Source organism: Apium graveolens, chromosome 10 (genome assembly GCF_009905375.1).
Source record: "Apium graveolens cultivar Ventura chromosome 10, ASM990537v1, whole genome shotgun sequence".
NCBI classification, from domain to species: domain Eukaryota; kingdom Viridiplantae; phylum Streptophyta; class Magnoliopsida; order Apiales; family Apiaceae; genus Apium; species Apium graveolens.
This window is the reverse complement of record NC_133656.1, coordinates 126,712,385-126,738,473: the sequence shown is the minus strand read 5'-3', so window position 1 is coordinate 126,738,473 and position 26,089 is coordinate 126,712,385.

Here is a 26,089-nt window from a genome sequence, read left to right as displayed (position 1 = left end):
CAGACTCACTAAATTTGCTCACTTTTTGGCAATCCGTGAGAACCTGAATTTGGAGAACTTAGCGCTATTATACATGAATGATATTGTTAGACTACACGAGAATCCAGTTTTGATCGTATCAGACAGAGATCCCAGATTCACTTCAAGGTTTTGGAAAGGATTTCAAAAGGCATGGGGTACCAAGTTGAATTATAGCTCAACTTTTCATCCACAGTTTGATGGGCAGTTAGAGAGGACCATTCAGACCTTGGAGGATATATTGCGAGCATGTGCATTAGAGTGGTATGGAAATTGGGGTGACTATTTGCCTTTGGTTGAATTTATTTATAATTACAGTTGGCAGAGCAGCATTGGTATGGCTCCTTTTGAGGAACTCTATGTGCGCAAGTGCAGAACACCTATTTGTTAGAATGAAGTAGGAGAGAAGCTTTTGGAGGGTCCCGATCTAGTCCAAGTCACTACAGATAAGGTAGGAGTTGCTCGAGAAAGACTTGAACAAGCTCGATCTAGACAGAAGAGTTATGTTGATAAGGGTACACGAGAATATGAATTAAAGCAGGAGACAAGGTCTTCCTTAAGGTATCTCCTTAGAGAGGCATTCAGCGATTCGGTCAGAAGGGTAAGCTAAGTCCGAGGTATATAGGACCTTTTGAGATTCTTGAGAGGGTTGGAGCTGTGGCATGTAGAGTTGCTTTACCGCCATAATGGTCACGAGTGCACAATGTGTTTCATGCATAGGTTCTGAGAAAGTATGTATATCATCCTAATCATGTTGTTCAATATCCTTAGATGCATTCGTGAAGATTTGTCTTATGAAGAAGAAGCTGAAGCTATATTGGCGATGGAGGAGAGAGTGTTGCGCAAGAACACGATCCCTTTTGTTAAAGTTTTATGGAAAAATCATGATGTTCGCGAAGCTACTTGGAAAACCGAGGATTCAGTTCGCGCAAGATATCCGTACCTCTTCGAATCTGGTACTTCACTAGAATTTCGAGGACGCAATTATTTAAGGAGGGAAGAATATAATAACCCATATTTTATTTGTTACATTGTTGGTGCAACAACTTAGTAAATATTTATTTAATTGATTTTAGAATCCAAATTATGGATAATGTTTTATGTAGATAATAGGCTGTTAAAAATTTGAATTTTGTAAGCTATCTTTTAGTTGTTTAAAATTTGAATATGAGTCAAACCGGGTGATAAGAGTTTAATAGTTTGTTGAGGTACTTATTATATAAACAGAGTCACCCTCTTAGTGGTTTTCACACAAAACTCATCTTAGAGCGACATAACAAAATGGAAAAGGAGTAGTATTATATAATTTTATGAGTGAGATAGAAGCGAGTTGGTGCATAAGAAAGGAAGCTTGGATCTACATGAGGTTAGAGAAGAGCTAACTGGAGTGTCAGTGTTAAAAAATATTGGGTTACTAAAGACTTAAGAGAAGGAAAAATTGATTTTTGGGGTTACTTAAATATCAAGAGGAGCAGAAAAGATAGCTAGGTTAAGGTCGGACAAAAACTTTCACAGAATGTACATCTTGAGCAGGTTTATTTAAAATTTAATTATGTAATTTAAGATGATATTATTTAGTATTGTATATTAATATTAGTCATTTTATTTTCAGGTTTATAACTAGTGTACAGATTTTTTACATATTTATATCAGGCTCTAATTCACGTAAGTTTTATCAAATTATTATATTATTTGTTTATGTGTTATATATATGTTAGGGGTTAGTTGTTTAATGCATGTTTAACTAATTTAATTGATTAATGTTTATTTGTACTGCTACAAGATGTTACTTAGTAGTAATCTTATTAGTCATGTCTCTGTGTTTTTGTTTTAATTTTTATTGTCATTAAGTCGGTTTAGGAAATTAATTATATGAATCTCAGGTTTTTTTTTACATTTTATTAAGTGGATTGATATGGTACAATTTTAATATTGTTAGTGTCTGGCTAGTTTTGTTAATTATTATTTACTAGTTATGTGTGTGAGTTGTTCACAATATTATCATGTTATATTATGCTAGTTTGTTAATATGTAAAAATATTTGTAAAATAAAAAATCTATTTCACAAGATTTAGTTTATTGAGATTTATTAAAAATTGACCAAAAATATGTATTTGGGGACTAATGATATGTATGGTATTTTATTTTACAAGAGATATGTAGTCAAAGTATTTTGTTAATTAAGTTAAGTAATTAACAATTAGTTGTTTGTTTATCTAAAATTATAAAATTGTTTACATTTGTTAATCATATTACATTATTATATTTTCCTCCTGCATAATATATTTGAAACTTTAGTCTCATTGGTTTTTTTATAACCAATTTGGTTATTAATTATAGTATCTAATGCTTGGCCATGATAATTTAATTTTTGTAAGTAAGGATTTGATAAATCTTGTATGTGTTGATAGATAGAGAGCATGCTATATTATTTTATCATTTTCATAAAATGGTGTTTACAATTTAATATGTTAAATTAATGTATAATTTAAGTTTGTCTACTTTTATAAAGTCATATATTTAAAGATTTCTACATTATTTTATAAATTAATAAAATATCTTTTATTTTTATAAACCTGCTTGTAAATTATTCACATTATTTGTTATTTATATATTTATAGTACTCAAGCTTGAGATGGTGATCATGTATATTAGTTGTGGTATATGTATAAAATATTAATAATTTTGTTAGCTTTAGTTTTTAATGGGTTTTCAGAGTTTGGCGTTTATAATTATATTTATGTTGATATTATAGATTGATTTGGAGGTTTATTTGGAGCTAGTTGTGTCAGCATTATTAATATTTTAGACTCATTCCACATAGAGTATCCTCCATTTCTCTCTGCATTTAAAATATATTTTTTCTTTCTCTCTACTTATTGTCCTATCATATTTATCTTATCATAATTTTATTTTGTTAAGTTGTACATCTTGTATATGTACACTTGTTATTTTTGCTTAGCCATATTTGGTCTCTGTTGTTACTTAACCACTTTTGATCTATGTTGCCTATCAGTATATTTGATTTGTCAAATGAACTTTTATTTTCAATACTATTGGAAACTTTGTAACCATTTATTATGGGCTCTTAAACTTATCTGTGTGGGTATTTCACAGACGAGACCACATGGAGTTTTTGCAGTCTTTGGTGCTCTCTGCACTAACCGTATCAGTGTTGTCACTATACGAGCATGTTCTCTCCGGTATGAGGCATGATTAAGATCATCACCATTTTGTTTGTTTGGGAAAATGTTTTATACATTCATCTTATCCTTCTTGTGGATAACCTGAGAAGGAAATATTTGTACGTTTACCAGCCGAGCAGATATTTTATAAGATGCTACCCACCTTACTTGTTCTCAGTCATTTCTTTGATTTTATTTGGATTTATTTTGTTCCTTGATTCTAAATAATTACTGTCATATTACTCATCTTCTTGCCTAATTATTAAAATCAAATATATTCTTTGCTCTACCTTTTAATGATATATAATATTGGGCATTTGGCTCACTCGTATTTATTTCTTTCCACAGTAGTCAGGGGTAAAGCGGGGGTGTGATGAGTGCTGCCTAGATTTTAGCTTGTTTAATAAAGTCAAGGACATGTTTTATTTCCATATTATTTTGGATCTTGTTAGAGAATTTTATTTTGGATCTTTGAACTTTTGTTAGTTTAATAAATTATGTTTAACTTGTTTTTACTTTCATAATAAATAAGGCTTAGATTCCTATTTTTAGTTTTCTTTAATTCTATCCGTTATACAAATTTTAAACTTGAGATATAAAAGATTGACCAATATTTATATCTTTGTGAAGATGGATGACTATCTTACAATTTATTATTTTTTAGATTCAAAGTTCTGTTTTTTTTAGAAATTTAAATTTTGTTGGTCTCGAGAAACCAATTGCAATAATGAGCGCTCCATCATTATCCTCAACATTGTTAAATTACTTAATAAGAAAAATTTATTTAGGATATAATACATAACCTCTAGACCTTAATCAATAAATAGAATAATCTGATTATTGTTTATCATGATAAGCATATATGCTTAAATTTATAATTTCTATCTTTTAGTAACATTCAGATTTGGTAATATCTTATATAAAAAGTATAAACCATCAAACTTATCTATTTTGTTTATTTTCTTTTTATACAGAAACTTACCTTTGTGCTGTTTAAATTATTACTGTAGCGGGAATGGAAATTGGTTGTATTTAAGCTGCACTTGCCAACAACAGGTTGTGAAGGTGGGAAAACAGGTTCAAATGTATCTTACCCTTTTTAGTTCTTCCAAAAAAATCTTTATAAAGCGTAATTGTTTTTGTGTTAGTGTGTCGATCTTGATGCCATTGATCATACTCCAGGCTCTGCAAATCAGTTACCAAAAAAATTAAAAAGGTAAGACACATTTATACATTGTATTTTGTTTTCTTGCATTAAATCACTTAAATTTCGTTCATTAATTATCCTCATAAGTTGTAAGATAAGTTGTTTTCCTCTCTAATAAATTTAAGGATTACATATTGGTTTGGGTTCTTGACGTGAGTCTGTGTTACATTATAATTTGATATGAATGATTGGTATAAATATATTAATAAGTACCTATATTCTATAAGTTTTTTCTGTTATTTTGGTCATATTCTAAGAATTTTTAATTTGATAAAATTGCAGGAGAAGTAATACAGCAGTTTATCACTCAATTATTTTGCTTGATGTTATGTACGAAAGCTGGATTGGATTGGTGTTTAGCTTTTCTGAATTTTATTTTAAATAATGACCATTATTAAGTTGTGATCATCATATTCTATCTTTCATAACTTTGTTTTCTGGAATTGATGCAAATGAATTTTGGAGATTGGACAAGTTGTACGTACTATGATCCAGTTTCTTTCAATTTTCAGAATTTCTATAATAATTTCCTTCAATACTTTATATCATTATTAAGGATTTCTTCATATATTTATCTATGTAATCCGGTACTTAGATTCCTGTTTTAGTTTTTCTTTAATTCTATCCGTTGTACAAATTATGAAACTTAAGATATAAAAGATTGACCAATTATTTATACTCCACAAGTACTCAATCAAACTTTTCGATAAATTACGATAAATTGTAAATATACGATATTATTAAACTTTTCGATAACCAATTATTAAACTTATGACTTTATATTTTTTGGTAGTTTATCAGAAATTGCAAACATACGATAAAAATAATATAATTTCTAACTACTCTACAAAAATATTACAACTTAAACCTAGTAATTAAATTCTAACAAAACGTTCCTGAATCAATAAAGTAGTTACACAAACCATAGTAAAGTAATATGTTAGAAAACATGATGAGAACGAAAAGCAGTAGTCTGAGACATTAACAAAACCGAAGAAACGTAGTCTTAAAGCTGTATATATGGGAAAAAACATCTCAAGGCCTGTGTGGGAAAGTTACCAGAAAAACTACAGCCTGATCTTCTTCCAACAATTGAAATACAATTGTTTCATGTAATGATATTCATTATCTTTAACAAACTGATTCCAGCCACTTGAAAACCTAAACATCTTCCCCGATTTGACAACACTGATATACCAACTCCCGACAACAGTTCTCAAATTTACCATGTCACCAGCTATCCATTGTCCATTTGGTGATTCAATGTAGCTGGGGATATACTACAATACAGATGTAAAAAATAAGTACAATTCAAAGTGTTAAAAAAATAGGACAACTGTGTTATAAAATTTTATAAAATATTTTCGTACCACTCCATGAGATGTGTTGTCCATATTGGATTTTGTCATGACATGGGTAAAAGTCATGTTCTCATTGTTGTGAACATTAACTTCCAGGTTAACAGGAAGTTGAACAGGTTCATCAACAATCTCCATCTCTAACTATGTAGTATAAATAACATTAAATTCAAAAAAAATGAATAAGTAAGTTTTAAAATTAATTATATGCTTTGTATAGTAGATATAACCTGAACTTTTGGAATCTTGGTCAAGCATCACTGCTTCAACATTTGAATTATCAAATATCATAACAAAAAAGTTTCCTTCACCAAAGTAGGTAAACAAAACTTTGTCAGTCTCGCTCAAACCATATTCTCGCACAAGATCTTCAAGGCCATACATCTTTCTCTCAGTTTTGGAACACGTTCCTTCATATCGACTTCCATTTCTCATGTAGAATTGGACTTTAGGTGGTAGCAGCTTCCCAAATGCTCTCCAGAAATGTGCAGGAATTGGATATCAAAGATCAAAGATTAATAAAGTACCGGCTTTTACATTTTACTAATAAATGGATAAATTACTAAAGTGCACAGAATTATAGGCTCTGTAAAAGTGGATATGGCCGATAACACTGTAATCTAATTTTTTTTAACCTAAATATCATAAACATAAAATAACTGACTTCGACAAAAAATAGTGTTCTTATAATTTTTACATTTTGAAATGCAGGATTGTTAAGAAACACCAGGAACTTCCATCCTATACCAGTCATTAAATCTGAAAAACATATCATTCATCAGAAACTTTATTTTAATCATAGTAGTCCAACGGGATTTTTATGAAGTTTGTGTATAGTACCTTGATCATAGAAAGTGCCGCGTGGAATTGTCCTATTCTTGAAGTATATAACCTCGTAGAGGTCATCCTTCAAACAATTGACAAAGAATTTCCCAGAGCCCTTATAAGAGTAATCTTTCAAGTTTTTGCATGTTTGCACTACGGAAATCAGTATTTCCAATCATATCTGTAATATAAACAGGCAATATAGCTCATATGAAATTACAATAATTGTATATCGGAGCCTCTGTAACACTATCATCTCCAAATTCATCTAAAAAGTAGCAAGAATGTTCCGATGTTTACTTTCCAGAAAAATTGTACTAAATCAACTGTCAATTAAGTAGCAAGAATGAGGAACACATTCGAATCATTATATCCATTGCAACAAACTAAACTTTGGAAATCCGTCTATGGTATCACGACTGAAAAAACAGAGTAGAACAACAAGTATTCACTATTACTAAAGCCACTGTATTCACCATTACTAAATTATCGAAATTCTACACCGAATATAACAATAAGGACTGTACAATTACAGAAGAGTATCGCATATCAAATGAATTGATCATGACTTTAAACAAAATAAAAATCTACAATTGTGAATTCATATATCGAATTCTACATACCTCGATGTTTACTACTGCTAAAAGTAAACATCAATTTTCTCTGCTTCTCACATTGTGCAGAGACTACTAAAAAAATGATAAACTGGGCATCGAGTATAACATATAATGTACAATTGAGGAATAGTATCCCATATCAAATTCCTTACCATGATTTTTAACCAAAAGGATAAACTACAATTGTGAATGCATATATCAAATAGAACATACATACATGTTTATTACTCATAAAATAAAACATCAATTTGCTCTACTTCTCAAATTATGCGGATACTACTATTCATAACCCAATCTGATTAAGTCTTTACATTCATCAATTAAGATCAGTACAACTTGAATTACATTCTCAATGATCATACATATCAGACCAGATAAGTTAGATAAACTACTATAACAACCGATTGGGACAAATTGAAGCATACAACTGAACATCAAATTAAAGAAACAGTAACAGAGGATTGAGGAATTAGTACCGTAGTGTAGGTTATCTTAGGATTAAGCTTGGTATGAGGATTGATAGACCTTCTATGCCGGGGATTTGAGCAGGAATCAAGAGAAATGGCCGGTACTATATCTGCATGCAACCCATTTTGTACACTCGACAGAAGTAATAAATTCAACTACCTTTGACCTATATCCTTTTTATGAACCAATAAATAAATTTTTATTATATCACTAAACAATTTAAAAATAATTTAATTTAATTACGTAATAAATGAAATGAGATATGTTGAAATATTTGAATTTTACATAATTATTAGAATAAATTTAAAATTATATGAGTTGTGAATGGAATGTTGTGTTAGCGGAGAAAAAATATTGATTAACAGTTTTATAATAAAAACATATTACATAATTTAAGAAAATTTAAAAATATAAGCCTTTGGCATTTTTTATAAGCAAGACTCTGACATTTTTTATAATACAATGAAAATTAAATGAGATGTGGACGAATTAAAGTGTTTGTGGGAAAAAAATCCTTTCTATGAATCGAAATTTTTTTTGTTGTATCACTAAATAATTTAAAACTAATTTAATTTAATTACGTAATAAATCAAATGAGATATGTTCAAAATATTTGAATTTTGCATATTTCCTAGAATAAATTTTAAGTTATATGAGTTGTGGACGAAATGTTGTGTTAGCGGAAAAAAAATAGTGATTACTAATATTATAATTATAATATATTACATCATATTATAGAAAGTGATACAATGTTTTTAACGCTATAGTTTCTCGAGTGTTATGAATAAACTCTCGATGAAACCCTAAACTTTTCGATGATAACATTTTAACGCTGTAGTTTCTCGAGATTTATGAATAAATGTTTTATTTACTACATGAACTCAATAGAAATTTAATTTGAATGGTACAAAAGATAATAAAATTTAGATGCATAATCCAAATTTAAACCAATAAAATCCATAAGATTCATACATCATCTTTCTGACACAAAGTACTCGATCACATTCATCTACTTTCCAATTTAATAGAGATTAAACACACTATTCGATAACTATATCGCATATTAAGTCTTCTTGATGAAAAGTAAAAACCAAGGTATCGTCTTTTTCCAGCTCATTATCTGTTGTAAATTGGTTCCATCCAGCAGAGAATCGAGGCAATCTAGTAGAACACACTACCTTAACATTCCATGTTAGAAGCCCCCTCCTTAAGGTTACATTTTCACTATTTATCCATCTTCTACCATATGGCTATATAGCTGTTGGGATATATTGCAAAAAATTATCATTTTTCAATTAATTAGCCACAACATAAGTGAACTTTATATTGTATTTGTGAACATATTGTAGGTGAATTGAAGGATTAGTGTAACAATACCGCTCCATGACATGTGTTGTTCGCATTTGAAGTTGTCAGCGTTGCGGTGAACCGCATCGCCATTACTTGATCATTTTCCTCATTGATTACACCCTCTTCCACAACATTTTATGTTGCTCCTTCAATATTTATATCAAAGATTTCTTCTTCTTCCTGCATTTCTGCTTCAGGAATTTTTGCAGCATCATCAGCATCTTCTTTAATATTCATGGTAACAATCTGTTCTATTTCCGCAATTCCACCTTCAAGCTCTTCATTAACATCTGCAGAAAATTAAGAAAATGTATTAAGATGAATATTTTCATAAATAGCTTCTCCATTATTAGCGAATGAGTGTATTGCTTCAATAAGTCTTAATATTTATCAAGAATATTATATAACTAATATTTGGTAACCTAATTACCAGACAAATTAAATGATATGCAGTACTTAAAGTATTACCATTTCTTGATGAACATCTAACAGGTAATTTTGTAATTTTTGAACTATAAAAAATGACAGTGTCAAACATCCCAGACCCTCTGTAGGTAAGCAACATAAAATCCTTCCTCTCGAACATTTTGTCATTTACTAGCTCGAGTAGATCAGAAATCTTCCCAGTAGATTCAGAGTACTTACAATTATATATCATTCCATTCTTTAACATCAACTGTACTTTGACAGGTATTAACTGTCCAAAAGAGGTGTGAAACTTTTATGGTATGGTCTGTCACAAGCATCATAAGTATCGCTAGGTTTAAAAGTTAGTATTGCTACAAAAAAGAGATACTGATCATAGTGCGGGAAAAAAATAATTAGGCAATTTAAAGCTTACTATTACTCCAGAGTCTACTGCATCGGCAATACCAAATACCATGAACTTGCAATCAATTCCACTTATTGTATCTATAAATTAAATATCAATATCGAATTTTAGTTATAATAAATAATAAAAATTAAAATTCTCTCTCAAAACAAATAAGTAAAAACTTTGTATGAAATGTGCATTTACATCTAGAAGATAAATGCGACCGGTAAGCGAGTCTTGCAGAAGTATAATCTACTTCAATTACATCAGGATTTAGTGCACAGACCACAAATTGTCCCAAGTCCTCATGCTTGAAAAATAGAATTGTAGCTGAATACATGCTAACTTCTTTCAAGAACCATGTAAGCTTTACAAAACTGTAGTCTTCCCGTCAATACTTGACATCAAATTGACGACCATTTGGTAACCGAAACCAAACTTTTTTTGGCATCACACTTGCAAATGTTGTAGCCAACCTCTTTGGTAATTTCTCTATAAATCAGTTAAATTTTAAAAAACTCATTAGTAAACCATACTTGCAGCAAACTATATATTATGTTAAATTAATATGTTAAATTTGTACAATATTAAATAAAAACTTACCACCAGATTTTGTATATAGTTACCAGATTTAAGAATCACAATAAACTCTGGAAGCTTGGATACATAAATATCCACCTAATAATTACAGAAATAGAAGATAATTATTTTTAAATTTAAAAAACCATTTAACTTGATTCTATCAATATGAATTGATATGATTACATACCATCTTCTCCTTCTGCTTCAATTTCATATTTGTTTTAGGAATATTAGCATCCTTTATTAGCGGCAACCAACTACAAATTTCGGCAATGGATTGATCTCATCCGCTTCTTCCATTAAAATACCTTTTCTTTTTTCTCCGTCATCAAATTATGTTCAATCTCCATATCTATAAAATATGTAATTAAGAAACATATGTCCAATAAATATAAATTTAAAATCATAAAGATTTTAAGACATTGATAAGTGACATACCTTCACCTGAATCCAAATGAACCTGTAGAAACCAATCTTTTCCAATCATCTCTTTTCCTCTAATACGCCTTTTCAAATAATCAATCTATAATCCATCTTCCTGAAATATCCTTGCTGAAATGATATCACTATCATCCATTGTAAATAAAAGTGTATCTCTTTCGCGCAAATGAAATATCCTTAACACATATCCAAGGCAGTTAAAAAATCCATTTTCTGAGTTGTATGAAACGAAAGATTCATGTCGTTCAAGGGAGATTTTCATTATTTTCATGAGCTTTTGACTGTATTTGTACCGCACCAAACTTGGTACAACCTTGGAAAAAATAATAAACAATGCAATGTTTACAGATTACACATAAAAACACAAACACAAAACAAACACACAAATATATAGACTCTATTATATATACAGCCTTTTCGATTAAATCACATAAAAAACTACTTACAAAATCTCCACATGCTAGAGAATCTTTAGAGATGATTTTCAGAAAGGATTTTGGCGCAAATAAGTTTCCTGCCACAAAAAATAAAATAATTTATAAGTTTGTAATATTGTAGAATATCCGTAATTGAATTAATTTAAATATAGAATTTAAAGTAGTTAATTTATCATATTACCTTTATCAAGATCTTTCTCATAAACATCATATTTATAGATGCAAACATTCACATTGTTCATATTTTCTATATCATTATGCATCATGTACATCACTATAGAATCATCAATTCCAAGTCATGTGTCTGATGCAAAATCAGACCAGCCTTTCCCAAATCTGCAATGGCCTCCAACCCTCGCCACCTCATATTTCCATTCGTTAGTGGTGAACCTCAGACTGACAGAGTTTCCATGTTTGAAATTTTTGTAGAAATTCTCAGTTCCTGACTTCATTGTCTGTCACATATGTAAAAATTTGTTCGGGTATCCAGCATATACACACTGGTATTAAAGTATGAATGCGACCTGATATGGAAAATAATTGCAAATAAATCTTACTCGATCAATCCCATCACCTTCCAAGTCTGCACTATTTACGCTAATACAGTAAGCTTCAGTTTTGTTCAGCAAACCATCATAAACTAACATACCAACAGATTTCTGAAACTGAATTTTTCCATAGACAACCATGAATTCTTCGTCTTTCCATTCCGGTTTATTTAACATCCACTCATTTGGTTCTATCATCGGGTACTTTATCTCCATTGTCGTTTCCTTATATATCTTGACATTAAAGACCCCATCTCCATGATAATCAAATAAAACAAGATTATATATCGTAATTCCATAAAACTCCATAAAGCGAGCAAGACCACATATTTTTCTAATTTCTGAATCATATCGAGCACGCTATTTTATGTGTTTTATAATATATCTTCAAGCCAGTTGGAATTCTTCCACCACAAACACTTTTAAAATCCTCTCGCACTCTCTGATCAAGTATCATTAAATCAAAATACATTTAAAAAATAAACTACAGTTTGACACTATATAAATTAACGCTTTAAATATACACTTACAAAGTGACTAAAGTCAGAGTCTACATTTGCTCTCAGAAAGCTACATATACTCTCTTCATTATCTGTACAGTTGGTGTTATGTTAATATACCTAAATAAATGTAGTATATACATTCTAGGTTAAATTTTTACCTAAATTGAATGTGACATTCTTAGCTCTAGAACTGGATCCTTTCTTCATCTGTAATTACATAATAAATTTGTTCCAATCAATATAAAGCACATTATTTTACTTAGATATTACATGCATGAGATACAAATCAAAGATTTTACAAGAACACTACATGTATAGGATACAAAACTTGAGAATTACATGAATTTGAGCAAGTAATGTTCTTAATTCTATATAACATTAATCGATTAAGTTAAGGTGTGTATACTTTAAAACTCTATCAATCAAGCAATATAATCTCAAGTTCTAACACTGATTCATGGTTCCATTGCATATATATACTGTATGAAAGCAAGATAAACTATAGACAAAGAATCGATTCATACCTCCATTGTAGAGAAAAAGTTTGATTCCACCGAGAGTACTGTCTCCTTGGTGAAAAGAAGTTACTTTTTACTTGAAGAAGTCGAGAATCCCAAAATCACTCTAGTTTTCTTATCTGGGCTTCTTTTAAGACAGGATTTTGATTTTATGTGGGCTTCTTTTAAGACAGGAGTTTAACATATCCCAAAGTCAACTTATTTGGCTTGTTTGAGTTTTTTTAATTCTTTTGATATTTTCTCTTTTTTTATAATTTTTAAAAAATTATTTTTACAAAATAGTGTTATATATTATGTTTTAATATAAGTTATTTTTTGTATTATTTTAATTATAAAATAAAATATTGTAATAAATTGTATGTTATGTAATATTTACTGGATTTTTTTAAAAGTATTTAATTAAAAAAATATTTACTCAGTTTTATTTTAAGAATTATTAAAATATTGACTACTAAAAACATAAAAAAGAGATGTTAAAATATGAGTTAAGAGACTTTTAACTGGTTAAAATGTGAGAGAAAGAAAATTAAAATAAAATACTGAGATTTCACGTTAAACTATAATATCAATTTTATATTTCAAAATAAACGGAACCTAAATAACTGTAATAAATATATATTAAATAAAACTAGAAGATAACCGTTATGTTATAAAAATTACAACTTGGTGCAAAAAAATTTAAAATTGAAGAAATTTGGAGCGCGCTTAGCGCGGACAAAAAGTCCCTAGTATAAGATAGAACACTACATGATTTCAAAGTTTTACCAACTAAAGTTACCAAGGGCAAACTGTCTCTTGGCAATTACTAACTGATTGCTAACGTATGACCAAAAATTGAAAAACCAACAAAATTGTAATACAGTATTAATCAGGCCAATACTAACAAAACATCATATGAAATACTCACGAAAAGAAATATAACAGTGGTTACTTTAAAGTCTTTGGATCAAGGTGTTTTGTACTCAAAACTAGTGAAAGGGATGGTAAATTTGATTTTAAGTCTTCTAAAGCTATATTTTTGGGTTATTTTTTAACATATCATCTTTATAGAGTTTATATTTTATCTAAACATATACTTAAGTAGTCTATTGATATTTCATTTTAAGAATCTAATAATAATATATCAGCAAAAGATGAAGATATTGTACGGAATAGTTACTTGCATCAAATTGACAAGTCAAAAGATGCAACTACCTAAGCTAATAAGGAAGCTGGAACTTCTTCATCCATTCATGAAATACTAGATAAAATATTAAGGCTCACCTTGGAATGTCCTAGAGTAAGTAGAAAAAAAGAGACCTATCTATAATGATGAAGATCATTCACCTCTATCTATGTGAATTGGAGTGAAGAAAAAGTTATAACTCAACATTCTCTACCAAGTCAATAATAACAGCCAGGAATTATATCCCCGAAATGAATCAAAACAAGGAAATATGTAGTTAACATTTGTGTCATTGCATCTTTTCTAGGTAAGGAGGAATGAAAGAATATAAATGAATCTCTACTTTATGATGAAAATTGGATTGTGATCATGTAAGAAGAGCCCAATTAATTTAAAAATTATGATGTTTGGGAACTTGTGAAACCATGTGAGAATGTTCATCACTCGTACTAAATGGTCATTGAAGAACAAAGTTGGTAAATTTGATAATGTCACTAGAACGGAGGTTAGACTTGTGGCTAAAGGACAAAATCAATGTAAAAGGAATTCATTTTGATCAAATATATGTTCCAGTTGCAAGATTGAAATCTATTCAAATGTTACTCTCATTTGTATGTTACAAGAAAATCAATCTACATCCAATGGATGTAAAGAGTGCTTTAATAAATGGTTTTTTTTAAAAAGTTTATGTCAAGCAACCACCTCGATTTGAGAGTGAGAAATTTTGTAATGTATGTTCTAATTAAAGAAGGTATTGAATGTATTAAGGCAAGCTTCTCGTTCTTAATATGAAGTGTTAATTGAATTTTTGATAAAAATGGTTTTATTCGAGATACAGCTGATACCACATTATTTACTATGTTTAAAGGTTCTCATATTTTAGGTGTAAAAAGGTTTTTGGATGATATTATATGTGGTTATACTAATAATTCATTATGTAACTCTTTTCTAAGTGTATGCATAACAAATTTTATATGAGCACGATGGGATACCTAAATTATTTCTTAGGTTTACAAATCAAGAAACTGAAGGAATGTATGTGCATCTGTCAAAGCATCTCACGAATTACTCAAAAGATTTGGACATGATAATATGAAGTCCAAATGAACAAATATGAGTGTCGAAAACAAGTTAATAACCCATGAATAATGTCAATAGGATGATATTTAAAATTACAAAGATACCCTAAACATGATATAATCTATAGTGTATATATTTGTGCAATATTTCATGCTAAACCAAAATTAGTCTGATTTGAATGCTTGTAAATGATTATTCAATTTTTTAAGTGGAATTATTACTTTAGGTTTACTTTATCCTATCATAAATGATGTTGATCTTATTGGTATAATGATGCAGAGTATAAAAGTTATTAAATAGATATATAGAGTACAAGTGCTCATTGTTTATTTTTGGGACAAAGTTTAGTGTCTTGTTTAAGAAAAAAACCAAACTCTGGAGCTGAGAATATCTAGCAGCTTGAAGCTCTTTCTCAGAGATCGTACGGATGAGACAACTTAAGGGCTTTTAAATTATTTGTAAACAAACTTCTATCTACAATAATAGCACTATCAACATTTCACAAAATTCTTTCAATCACTCAAGGACTAAACATATTGATATTAGACATCATTTTTAAGAGATAATATTGCTAAAGAAAATGTTAAGGTGATATTTATTGTTACTAATGCTCAGTTAGTCATCGTTTAAACATACTGAGAAAAGCGAATTGCGTATGTCTGAGGTATAGATAACAAGTTAACAAATGTTAATAGGTATTATGAACTTACTATTATTTAATAACAAATTTATTTGTTATTTTTGGATGGAATACTATTTATAAGATAAATTGTAATTTGGCAAGTTTGATTATATATGCATTGTATTAGTTGTGCATTGAATTTATTTGTGGTTTTATGTTGGTTCACCTGGTTTGCATAACTTGTACGGTTTATCTATAGAAGGTAGATGGTGCGGGTCACTACGAAAAAATAAAATAAATTAAATCTATGGGATGATTACTAGGTCTATTTATGTAAAAATTTGAATTTAAATTTGTTTTACTAATTTATATATGAGTCAGATTTTGTAATATATTTGATCTGTATCACTTACCAGATTAATTAGTTTGTTTGATAATTTATGTGATGAGCTATTTTAGGGGATTTAATCGTTTTTTTAATTTTTATCCTATAAAAACTTATCACTTGTTTTCAGCAAATACTTTCTCTTCATTATTGCATCGTAGACTGCGAGTAGCGATGAGCTTATTTTTTTAGTTCTATTTCAAAAATACATGGTTATTCGAAAGGTTTGTTTGGCCAACCCTTAACTAGTAAGATCTTTCATCGGTGTAGTTTGGTGATGTTATTTACGTGTTTAGGTTTCAAGTCCTTTTTCCTCAATATTCCAATATTATGTAACCCGAATCTGGTTAAATCCTTTTATTGAAATCTGCACGTTTACTCTGTTGGTGATGTTGATATTACTTGAAATCCAAATTCATCTTCTATACATATTCATAACGGATGTGGCGCCAAAGATTTATCTGGTCTTTTTGTGATGGGTCAATTAAAATTGATTACTGCTAATTTCAAAACTAACTCCTACCTCTCAGATGCTGCCAGCTCACTTGTTGTTTAAGATTTTTTTTACAAAATATATATCCTAGGGTAGGCACTCGTTCCAATATTACTGCCCAAGATGTTATTTTGATTGCTATGATTTTTCCCGCTAATAAGTTTAATTTGGATGATTTGATATTGATATATAGGTTTATAATACCTCATAATTTATTTGTTACATTGTTGGTGCAATAACTTAGTATATATTTTATTAATTGATTTTAGAATTGAAAATTATGGATAATATTTTATGTAGATAATAGGCTGTTAAAAATTTGAATTTTATAAGCTATCTTTTAGTTGTTTAAAATTTAAATATGAGTCAAACTGGGTGATAAGTATTTAATAGTTTGTTGAACTACTTATTATATAAACGGAGTCACCTGTTAGTGTTTTCACACAAAAACTCATCTCAGAGCAACAGATAACAAAATGCAAAACAGGTAGTATTATGAGTGAGATAAAAGAGTTGGTGCATAAGAAAGGAAGTTTAGATCTACATGTGCAAGAAGGTGAGAGAAGAGAGAAGAGCTAACTGGAGTGTCACTTTTAAAAAATATTGGGTTATTAAAGATGAAGAGGAGGAGAAAGATAGCTAGGTTAAGGTCGGCCAAAACTTGTAGAGAAGTGTACATCTTGAGTAAGGTTTATTTAAAATTTAATTATGTAATTTAAGATGATTATTATTTATATTGTATACTAATATTAGTCATTTTATTTTCAGGTTTATAACTATTTGTACACATTTTTTACATACTATATCAGGCTCTAAATTCAGGTAAGTTTTATCAAATTGTTATATTATTTGTTTATGTGTTTATATATTGTGTTAGGTTATTGTTTAATGCATGTTTAATTAATTTAATTGATTAATTTTTATTTGTAGTGGCTAAAAGATATTTAATTAGTAGTAATCTAATTAGTCATGTCCATGTTTTTTTGTTTTTAATTTTTATGTCATTAAGTTGGTTTAAGAAATTATATGAATCTCAAGTTTTTTTTTACATTTTATTAAGTGGATGATATGGTACATTTTAATATTGTTAGTGTCTGGCTAGTTTTATTAATTATAATTTACTAGTTATGTGTGTGAGTTGTTCATAATATTATCATGTTATATTATGCTAGTTTGTTAATATGTAAAATATTTGTAAAATAAAATCTATTTTCACAAGATTTAGTTTATTGAGATTTATTAAAAATTGACAAAATATGTATTTGTGGGACTAATGATATGTATGGTATTTTATTTTATACGATATATGTAGTCAAAGTATTTTGTTAATTAAGGTAAGTAATTAACAATTGATTGTTTGTTTATTTAAAATTATAAATTGTTTACATTTGTTAATCATATTACATTATTATATTTTACCCATACATAATATATTTGAAACTTTAGTCTCATTGTTTTTTATAACCAATTTGTTATTAATTATAGTATCTAATGTTTGGCCATGATAATTCAAATTTGGTAAGTAATGTTGTAGTACAAATGTGTGAGAGTTAGATTTGATAAATCATGTCAATATATGTTGATAGACAGAGAGCATGCTATATTTAAGTTTGTCTACTTTTATAAAATCATATATTTAAAGATTTCTACATTATTTTTATAAATTAATAAAATATCTTTTATATTTTTATAAACCATCTTGTAAATTATTCAGATTATTTGTTAGTTATATATTTATACTAGTTTAGCTTGAGATGGTGATCATCTATATTAGTTGTGGTAACTGTATAAAATATTATAATTTTGTTAGCTTTACTTTTTAGTGGGTTTTAGAGTTTGGCGTTTATAAATTATATTTATGTTGATATTATAGTTTGATTTGGATTCTTTCTGCATTTAAAATATATTTTTTATTTCTCTCTACTTATTGTCCTATCATATTTATCTTATCATATTTTTATTTTGTTAAGTTGTACATCTTGTATATGTATACTTGTTAATTTTTGCTTAGTTGTTGCTTAACCAGTTTTGATCCATGTTGCCTATCAGTATACTTGATTTGTCACATGGAACTTTTATTTTCAACACTATTCGCAACTTTGTAACCATTTGTTATGGGCTCTTAAACTTATCTGTGTGGGTAAATCACAGACGAGAAACATGAAGTTTTTGCAGTCTTTGGTGCTCTCGGCACTAACTCGTATCAGTGTTGTGAGTATACGAGCATGTCTCTCGGGTATGAGGCATGATCAAGATCATGATCATTTTGTTTGTTTGGGAAAATGTTTTATACATTTCATCTTATCCTTCCTGTGGATAACCGGAGAAGGAACTGTTTGCACTGTGCTTTGCTTGGTGTTTACTAGCGAGCAGAGATTTTATAAGATGTCGTTATTAGTACCCACCTTACTTGTTCTCAGCAATTTCTTTGATTTTGTTTGGATTAGTTTGTTCCTTGATTCTAAATAATTACTGTCATATTACTTATCTTCTTGACTAATTATTAAAATCAAATGTATTCTTTCGCTTTACCTTTTAATGATATGTTCGTACTGGGCATTTGGCTCACTCGTATTTATTTCTTTCCACAGGTAGTATGGGGTAAAAACGGGGGTGTGATGAGTGCTGCCCAGATTTTAGCTTGTTTATCTAGTTGAAAATAAAGTCAAAGACATGTTTTATTTCCATATTATTTTGGATCTTGTTAGAGAATTTTATTTTGGATCTTTTCAACTTTTGTTAGTTTAATAAATTATGTTTAGCTTGTTTTTACTTCCATTAATAAATAAGGGTTAGCTTGTGTAGCCTCTACTTGTTTAAGTGGGGTGTTACAATGTTGGTATCAGAGCTTAGGTTATAGTTTCTGTAGACTGTCCTTTAGGATTTGACCTGTGAGTTTTGGGTTGACTCCATATGGGTAGATTTAAGATTTTGGATATGATTTTGTGATATATGTGTTTGTGCACTCATAAAATTTTGTGCACGATGTCAAGAGGTAGCAGTAGTCGAAATACTGAGGGGAATCATAATCAGCAGATTGTTATGAATAGGAGTACTTTTATGGAGATGTTGCGGGAAGTTCAACGTGGACAGAATCCCACTGCTAACGGGCAAGAACGAGATGGTCAAACTATGTTTGATCATTTTATGAAGCAAATACCCAATTGATTTAAGGAGGCCAAGACTCCAATGGATGCTGAAGCTTGGATAGATCACATGGAGAAAATTTCCAGGGTCCTAGAGTGTTCAGAGGTGGATGCTAATACTTGGTGGAAGTCTGCGGTGGCCTCGCATGCTAATACTTGGTGGAAGTCTGCGGTGGCCTCGCATGCACCTGGCTATGAAAATACTCTTACTTGGCAGGTATTCAAAACTCAGTTTGACCAGAGGTACTTTCCAGCCAGCATACATGAGGAATACGTAAGAGAGTATCAGAGTATTACTCAAAGGGATGATGAGTTGGTGGCAGACTTTCAAGTCATATTTCAGAGGTTAGCTGGTTATGCGAGATCTGTGGCTGGGTCAGAAGCGGATAAAACCGTAAAATTTAAGTGGGCATTGAAGAATTCCATCCGCAACCATATCATCTCTAACCACTACACATCCATGGACACCTTGGTTGACAGTACCAGAGATCAAGAGCTTGATCAGGCTAACTTTCTCAAGAAACGAGACATGCAAAATCAGAAAAGAGAAAGGGAAGAGGAATTTTCCGATCGTCGACATGGATTTCAGAAAAATGGTGGGTCTTCAGGTGGATTCAAACCAAATGATTAGAGGTATAATACTCGAAATTTTCACCAAAAAATGGAAATCAAGGAAATGAGCAAAAGAGGTCTTTCAACCAAACTGGAAATAAGGAAGCATCTAAGTGTGAGCATTGTGGAAAGATGCATGGAGGAAGCACTTTCTATTGGGCTACTAGAGCATGCTTCAATTATGGAAAGAAGGGTAACACTATTCGAGACTGTCAGATCCTACCAAAGAAGTCTTGGGATCGTAAGGATCAGGGAGAGAAAAGCAACCAGAAGACTTCCGGTCATGTGTTTTCCATCACTGTAAAAGATGTTGCAAGTACTCCATGTACCATTTCAGGATCACTTTATGTTGGTAATGGAAATGCTATAGTCTTATTTGATACTGGAGCTACACATTCATTTGTCTCTACATCTTATGCTAGACACTTAGACATTACATCCACTACACTTATATCGGATTTTTCTGTTGGTACTCTTATGGGTGTAACCATACTTATGAATTCTCAGTATCTTGATTGTGTAGTTAAAGTAAATGATAGAGAACTACTTGTAGGTCTCTTACCTATTCAGATGAGGGACTTTGATATCATACTAGGGATGGATTGGCTGGAGCGACATAAAGCTACAACTGATTGTCCAGGAAAAAGAATAATTTTTGGCGACTCCAATTCGCCCGAGTTCGTGTTTCAGGGTTCTAAGCCTAGTGGTTGTGGAAAATTCATTTTGGCCATCAAGGCCAAGAAGATGATTGCTCATGGATGTGAAGGATTTTTGGCTCATATGATTGACACGTCCAAAGTGCCGCCAGAGTTAGAAGATGTTCTTGTTGTTCTTGAGTTTTCAGATGTATTTCTCGAAGATTTGGAGGGTCTTCCGCCCGAAAGAGAGATAGAATTTTCTATCGATTTGTTACCAGATGCACAACCTATTTCCAAGGCACCTTATAGAATGGCTCTGTTAGAGCTACAAGAGCTGAAAGAACAGCTGGAGGAGTTATTTGATAAGGGTTTTATTAGACCTAGTGTTTCGCCTTGGGGAGCACCAGCTCTATTTATGAAGAAGAAGGATTGTTCGATGAGTCTCAGTATTGATTATCGAGAGTTGAACCGAATCACGGTAAATAATAGATATCCATTACCGAGGATCGATGACTTATTTGATCAGCTTCAAGGAGCAAAATAATTTTTGAAGATTGATCTACGGTCAGGTTACCATCAACTAAAAGTGATGGCAAGTGATATTCCGAAGACAGCATTCAGGACTCGTTACGGACACTACAAGTTTCTTGTTATGTCTTTTGGATTGACAAATGCACCTGCAGTTTTCATGGACCTAATGAATAGGGTATTCAAGGATTTTCTGGACAAGTTTGTGATTGTATTTATTGATGATATATTGTGGTATTCAAAATCAATGGAGGAACATGAGGAGCATCTTCGAGTTGTGTTGGAAACAATATGGAATAACAAATTGTATGCAAAATACAAGAAGTGTGAATTTTTGCTTAATCAAGTTGCATTTTTTGGACATATTTTATCAGCAGATGGAATCAAAGTGGATCCAACCAAGGTTGAGGCTATTACCAATTGGCCAAGACCTAGCACTGCGACAGAAGTGAGGAGTTTCTTGGGACTTGCGGATTTGTAGAAGGCTTTTCGATAATTGCGATGCCATTGACACATTTGACTCGAAAAAGCAACAAGTTCATATGAACCGATGTGTGTGAGACTAGTATTCAAGAAATGAAGAAGAGACTTGTGACATCACCGGTATTGACACTACCATCAAGATTGGGAGGCTATGTGATTAATAGCGATGCTTCGAAGAAGGGACATGGCTGTGTATTGATGCAACATGGAAATGTGATTGCCTACGCTTCAAGACAATTAAAGCCTCATGAGGTGAATTATCCGACACATGACCTAGAGCTTGCCGCCGTCATTTTTGCATTGAAGATATGGAGACACTATTTGTATGGTGATAAATGTGAGATCTTTACTGACCACAAGAGTTTGAAGTACATATTCACGCAGAAAGAGCTTAATATGAGACAAAGATGATGGATTGAATTATTCAAATAATATGATGTGAGCATTCAGTATCATCCCGGAAAGGCTAATAAGGTTGCAGATGCTTTAAGCAGGAAGGATTTTGGGAATTTGACCGCTTTGGTGACGCAACAACAACCTCTTCAACGTGAGGTTGAAAAATTTGGTTTGAAGTTTTATGATCAGAATACAGTTGGTATGGTAGCAAGTTTGCATGTCGAGCCTAGTCTTATCACTAGGATTAAGGCAGCTCAGGATGGATATGGAGAATTGTGGTCTTTTGTCCAGAATATTGATCCTAAAAAGCAACCAGGATTTCATTTTGATGATCATGGCATTCTATGGACGTATAATCATCTATGTGTGCCTGCTAACAAGGATCTCATAGAGGAATTGATGGAAGAGGCTCACAGATCATCATTTTCTATTCATCCAGGCGAGACAAAGATGTATTGAGATTTAAAGGAACACTTTTGGTGGAGCGCATGAAACGAGATATTGCCGATTTTGTTTCGAAGTGTTTGACTTGTCAACAGGTGATGATTGAGCACCAGAGGCCAAGTGGCTTATTACAACCATTGGAGTTACCTACATGGAAGTGGGAGAATATTTGCATGGATTTTGTCATAGGACTGCCTAAGACTTTTAAGAAACATGATGCGATATGGGTGATTGTAGACAGACTCACCAAATTTGCTCACTTTTTGGCAATCCGTGAGAACCTGAACTTGGAGAGCTTAGCGCTATTATACATGAATGATATTGTTAGACTACACGAGAATCCAGTTTTGATCGTATCAGACAGAGATCCAAGATTCACTTCAAGGTTTTGGAAAGGATTTCAAAAGGCATGGGGTACCAAGTTGAATTATAGCACAACTTTTCATCCACAGTTTGATGGGCAGTTAGAGAGGACCGTTCAGACCTTGGAGGATATGTTGCGAGCATGTGCATTAGAGTGGTATAGAAATTGGGATGACTATTTGCCTTTGGTTGAATTTGTTTATAATAACAGTTGGCAGAGCAGCATTGATATGGTTCCTTTTGAAGAACTCTATGGGCGCAAGTGCAGAACACCTATTTGTTGGAATGAAGTAGGAGAGAAACTTTTGGAGGGTCCCGATCTAGTCCAAGTCACTACAGATAAGGTAGGAGTTGCTTGAGAAAGACTTGAACAAGCTCGATCAAGACAGAAGAGTTATGCTGATAAGGGTACACAAGAATATGAATTTAAAGCAGGAGACAAGGTCTTCCTTAAGGTATCTCCTCAGAGAGGCATTCAGCGATTCGGTCAGAAGGGTAAGCTAAGTTTGAGGTATAAAGGACCTTTTGAGATTCTTGAGAGGGTTGGAGCTGTGGCATATAGAGTTGTTTTACCGCCATAATTGTCACGAGTGCACAATGTGTTTCATGCATCGGTTCTGAGAAAGTATGTAAATCATCCTAATCATGTTGTTCAGTATCCCTTAGATGCATTTCGTGAAGATTTGTCTTATGAAGAAGAAGCTGATGCTATATTGGCGAGGGAGGAGAGAGTGTTGCGCAAGAACACGATCCCTTTTGTTAAAATTTTATGGAAAAATCATGATGTTCGCGAAGCTACTTGGGAAACCGAGGATTCAGTTCGCGCAAGATATCCGTACCTCTTCGAATCAGGTACTTCACTAGAATTTCGAGGACGAAATTATTTTAAGGAGGGAAGAATATAATAACCCATATTTTATTTGTTACATTATTGGTGCAACAACTTAGTAAATATTTATTTAATTGATTTTAGAATCCAAATTATGGATAATGTTTTATCTAGATAATAGGCTGTTAAAAATTTGAATTTTGTAAGCTATCTTTTAGTTGTTTAAAATTTGAATATGAGTCAAACCGGGTGATAAGAGTTTAATAGTTTGTTGAGGTACTTATTATATAAACAGAGTCACCCTCTTAGTGTTTTCACACAAAAACTCATCTTAGAGCGACATATAACAAAATGGAAAATGAGTAGTATTATATAATTTATGAGTGAGATAGAAGAGTTGGTGCATAAGAAAGGAAGCTTTGGATCTACTTGTACAAGAAGGTCAGAGAAGAGCTAACTCGAGTGTCAGTGTTAAAAACTATTGGGTTACTAAAGATTAAGAGAAGGAAAAATAGATTTTTGGGTTATTAAAGATCAAGAGGAGGAGAAAGATAGCTAGGTTAAGGTGGGACAAAACTTTCAGAGAATGTACATCTTGAGGAGGTTTATTTAAAATTTAATTATGTAATTTAAGATGATTATTATTTATATTGTATACTAATATTAGCCATTTTATTTTCAGGTTTATAATTAGTTGTACAAATTTTTTACATACTTATATGAGGCTCTAAATTTAGGTAAGTTTTATCAAATTATTATATTATTTGTTATGTGTTTATATACTGTGTTAGGTTAATGTTTAATGCATGTTTAATTAATTTAATTGATTAATTGTTATTTGTACTCGCTAGAAGATGTTTAATTAGTAGTAATCTAATTAGTCATGTCTCTGTTGTTTTTGTTTTTAATTTTTATGTCATTAAGTTGGTTTAAGAAATTATATGAATCTCAGGTTTTTTTACATTTTATTAAGTGGATGATATGGTACATTTTAATATTGTTAGTGTCCCGCTAGTTTTGTTAATTATTATTTACTAGTTATGTGTGTGAGTTGTTCACAATATTATTATGTTATATTATGCTAGTTTGTTAATATGCAAAAATATTTGTAAAATAAAATCTATTTTCACAAGATTTAGTTTATTGAGATTTATTAAAAATTAACAAAATATGTATTTTTGGGACTAATGATATGTATGGTATTTTATTTTACAGGAGATATGTAGTCAAAGTATTTTGTTAATTAAGTTAAGTAATTAACAATTAGTTGTTTGTTTATCTAAAATTATAAATTGTTTACATTTGTTAATCATATTACATTATTATATTTTCCTCATGCATAATATATTTGAAACTTTAGTCTCATTGTTTTTTTTATAACCAATTTGTTATTAATTATAGTATCTAATGCTTGGCCATGATAATTTAAATTTTGTAAGTACTGTTGTAGTACTAATGTGTGACAGGTGGATTTGATAAATCTTGTATGTGTTGATAGATAGAGAGCATGCTATATTTATTTTTATCATTTTCATAAAATGTTGTTACAATTTAATATGTTAAATTAATGTATAATTTAAGTTTGTCTACTTTTATAAAGTCATATATTTAAAGATTTCTACATTATTTTTATAAATTAATAAAATATCTTTTATATTTTTATAAACAAGCATGTAAATTATTCACATTATTTGTTAGTTATATATTTATACTACTCAAGCTTGAGATGGTGATCATGTCATGTATATTAGTTGTGGTAAATGTATAAAATATTATAATTTTGTTACCTTTACTTTTTAGTGGGTTTTAAAGTTTGGCGTTTATAAATTATATTTATGTTGATATTATAGATTGATTTGGATGTTTATTTGGAGCTAGTTGTGTCAGCATTATTGAATATTTTAGACTCATTCCACGTACAATATCCTCCATTCTCTCTGCATTTAAAATATATTTTTTCTTTGTCTCTACTTGTTGTCCTATCATATTTATCTTATCATATTTTTATTTGTTAAGTTGTACATCTTGTATATG